The 4,046-nt window shown below is 44.4% G+C and overlaps 2 long non-coding RNA genes across 2 annotated transcripts; one reads left to right on the forward strand and one right to left on the reverse strand.

The window, feature by feature from the left end:
- Positions 1 to 223: 223 nt before the first annotated feature.
- On the reverse strand, positions 224 to 1,437 carry LOC119288210. Its single transcript, XR_005141139.1, has 2 exons — positions 1,146 to 1,437; positions 224 to 612 (listed from the first exon to the last, which is right to left on the reverse strand). It is a non-coding gene; the product is annotated as an uncharacterized LOC119288210 (long non-coding RNA).
- A 547-nt stretch (positions 1,438 to 1,984) lies between these two features.
- LOC119288211 lies at positions 1,985 to 3,509 on the forward strand. The gene is made up of 3 exons (XR_005141140.1): positions 1,985 to 2,316; positions 3,003 to 3,203; positions 3,420 to 3,509. It is a non-coding gene; the product is annotated as an uncharacterized LOC119288211 (long non-coding RNA).
- Positions 3,510 to 4,046: the final 537 nt, after the last annotated feature.

Here is a 4,046-nt window from a genome sequence, read left to right on the forward strand (position 1 = left end):
ACCACTGAATCTCTGAATGTCCATGCCTACAAGAATGGGTGTGCCCTGCAATCTCTGAACATTTGTGTTACAATATAGCTATGTCGGCGCATAGGGTGCGGCCCACTTAACTAAATTGCCATGCCAGACTGTGGCGTACTACCTATCCGCGTGATAAAAACTCGCACTTGCGTTGATGTAATTAATGCAATTCAGGTGGGTATCCTCTCCCCACTAGTGACAGTTTCAAAACGAAAGTTCAACCGAGACAATACATAACTAGACTATGTTTTTGATTTTGCGGACATGGTCATGATTCATACAATACACAACCCAGATTCAAACGATTTTACAACCACAGTACATAAACTGAATATAAGGACGGTATTTCCCATGCTTGTAGCATATGGAAACAACAGTGTCGCACTGCTACAACATGATAATGAGAGAGGTGGTGTGTCACCCACAACTGTGTCTCTTCTCTCGTGTCATGACTTTTCCAAGCAAGGGGACGATTAATGCCAAAAGGAAGAGTGGTAACAACCGCAGCTTCTCCGCCCAGCTATGAGTGTATGCCACCGCGACCACACAAAGGAAAACAAAATACCAGATTGCGACGGCAGTTGCGGTATTCTGCAAAAGAACATGAGAAGTATTGGTTGATTAAATTGTTTTACCAAAACGGGTTTCTAGTTCTACGGATGAGAAAGCTCTGAATATGTCTCCACAAGGCTAGCATTGAAATTTGTGTGTGTGTGTGTGTGCGCGCGCGCGCGCATGTGATGTAACATTAACATATATACATGGCTTGTGGCTGATGTATTTCAGTACTAGCTTGCAAAACGATCTTATATTATGGGACGGAGGGGGTAGATGCCATAAGACATGTTCCCAAATTAATTCTCGGATAGCTTGCCCCTGTGTAACCTGAGCTAGTGAAAGGAAAAGCTTGTGACGCAAAGATAGCTGGAAGAACACGAAATAATCCTAGTAGAGAGAGATTAATTTTAGGAGGGTTGAGCTTCTAATGGCATCGTCGGGGCAAGGATATGTAACGGAAGCCCGCGGAAGAACGGAGAGCAAGCAAAGCATTCAAAGGAAAACAAAACCAAGAATGAAGACCGATGTACAGAGAGACATGTAACTAAGAGGAGCAGAGCCGTTACCATGCACAAAACGGACATGTTCTTCGCGCTCAGTTTGAAGCCCGGCGTCGCCGCCGCTGCCGGCAGATCCATCTTCAATTGGACCACGCCCGGAGTCTGGAAGCTTTTCATGGCCGGAGGTCGATCGCGTCTTGACCTTGCTGTTGGCCGGAGAGGTGCAGGCAATGGAAAGCTCTGAGAATGAATGAATGAATCGTGCAAAGGAGCGACAGACCGTCCACGTCGTCTATACAAGGCACCTAACTTCTTTACTGTAACTGCAGAAAGAAAAGGGAAAACTTGATGGAGATGTGAATGCGGCAACGAGCAAAGTCGTCGACGCACGCAGCGTGTGACGCTGGCGGCGTTGGGTTTTCTATTCGGGAGCAGGTACTGATGACTTTTATCGCGTGTGAGTGCGGCATCTCATCTTTTTCTCCGGTTAGGTGTACAATGTTTTGTACGGACGCACGGCCGGCAGCCTAAAAGTAATACTATTGTTCTCCAGACGGCTACTTCAGTCAGTCAAAGTCAGCCGCCCAGCCAATCGGGCATAGACACACTTCAGTCAGAGTCAGCCGCCCAGCCAATCATGCCGCCTATATATCAAAAAAAAAAACTTTACAAGCAGCCAAAATACACAATATATAATACTATCAAACAAAGAAGAGGTAGCAACCAGTAAATAAAGAAAACAGAAGAGAACAGGTTAGCATTGAATTTCTCGTGCTACTACCTAACGTACGTATACTTCTCGTCGAAGTAAGATGTGAGCGTGTTCAGACTCAGAGCCATGACCACACACCCAAGGGCAAATCCGGCATTAGCCTACCGGGTTGATGAGAGAGAAATTTCCGGAGGCCTTTCTTCACCTAAGGCGTTCCAAACAATTTTGTCTCCCCCAGAAGAATTGCATCGTCCATCTCCCGCTCTTGTCGCACAAGAGCTAGCACTAGCCAAATTAAAGCTTGACACTGAGATTCCTGTTCACCGAGATGAACTCTGAAGAGACCAGCCAGGCCGGTGAAGCAAGAACTGCGGCACCTGAACTGGAAGATGGGATGCCCTTCTTCATGAAGAGTGCGGCGGATCTGAAGAAGAAACATATCATTCGGAGGTTTCAGATGCAGCTACAATATATAGCTGAGATAATATTGATCCGTTCTGCTTCGTCAACTTGAAACATTTCAGAGTAAGCTGGTCTAACTCAAGATGGGAGGTCTTGTGATTATATATGATTTGTTGTTCTTAATCGCATGCCTTAGTGGGTCGTCTCCTCATCTTGCACAATTTCACACTAATTACGTTTTAATTGTACAACTAGAAAAACATACTACTTTTGATCGAACTAAATCAACAATATCTTCGATTTGTTCCAGTAAAAAACGTATTTCGATCCGACATACGATAATTTGTTTCTTGAATTCCTCTGGGAGGTGATTGTGGAATCAAGACTCAACAGCTGTTTCTTGGTTATTATATATTGTCATGTATTTGCAGCCCTTGCGAGCTCTCGCCCCCTCAGAGTCGCACGATACACCCATCTCGGCATCTCCCTTTAGCTACCGGCAGAAAAATAGAGACCTCTCCCTTTAGCTTCTGAATACATGTTGGCAGAACGGCGGAGAAATTGAAGCAAGATAGGCCGCTGCAATGGTAGCCAGGGCGTGCCTCGAGCTCGGATCATGGACATCAATAACATCACGTTGGCAGAACGTGCCCGCCGTACCTTTCACACTTTGAAACTATACGTGTGTTTGTTCATTTTATGCATACAATAATCAATTTTAAATATTTTTGAGTGGCTTAACTCCATTTGTTCCCTTGCTTATGAAGATTGAACTTTTGACTTATATCTTACTCCATCATTCTTGACAGTACTATAGCGATGAGCACTTTGCTCCCTTGGAGGGACACAAGGCGCAGCGTTCAGCTGCTCGTGCCAAAAAACATCGTGGCTCCCATGCACATGCCGTTGATGAATCAGGTGGCGGGATTGTCTATCTTGACATAGATGTACACGCCTCGCAGCAGAGTGTGACTGATCTAGGTTCTGTGGAGGCCGCTCTCACAACAAACGTAAGTGCATGATCTACTTGCTTTTCTTTTGCAGAAACATGTCCTACTTTCCAAACATATGCATATGAGCAAATCTTAAAGTAAATCCCAGTAACTAGCTAGGGAGCAAACCTTTCATTATTGGTTGTGGTACTTTTGAAACGTATGCATATGAGCAAACCTTACAGCAAATCCAGGCAACTAGGGAGTAAAATTTACATTATGTTTCGTGCTCAGTTCGATGCCCGGCGTCGCCGCCTCCGCTGGTGGATCCATCTTCCGTTAGACCACGCCGGGTGTCTGGAAGCTTTTTATTGCCGCGGGACGCTCACGTCATGATCTTGCTGTTGTCCAGACGCAATGGAAAGTTCTGAGAATGAATTAATGAATGGCCGGCGCAAACGAGCTACAGACCACGGTCGCGCCTAACTTCTTTACTGTTATTGCACAAAGAAAAGAAAAACATGATTGAGAGATGATTATTGAATCAATAATGAACAGTTGTCTCCTGGTTATCTTTACCTAATACTCCCTCTGTAAACTTTTGTAAGACGTTTTGGATCACTAGTTTAGTGTTCTAAAATGTCTTATATTAGTATACATAGGTAGTACTAAAGAGGCCGTACGTCATGTAATTTACCCTATAAGTTGACAAAAATTACCCACAAATGCCACCCATAAGTTAAACTAAAAAACAATTCGTTTTTTCCAAATTCGCTGTCGTGCTCGGTTGTTTTATTAAACTGATATATTCTTCCTCGAACACCACAGTTCAATCCCCAGGTCTGTTGATTTTCCCCACCTTTTTGTAATGCACATCCCCTCCCCACCCACTGCTCGTTAATGGACGCTTCTGTTTTTTTT

Source organism: Triticum dicoccoides, chromosome 4A (assembly GCF_002162155.2).
Source record: "Triticum dicoccoides isolate Atlit2015 ecotype Zavitan chromosome 4A, WEW_v2.0, whole genome shotgun sequence".
In the NCBI taxonomy this organism is placed as follows: Eukaryota; Viridiplantae; Streptophyta; class Magnoliopsida; order Poales; family Poaceae; genus Triticum; species Triticum dicoccoides.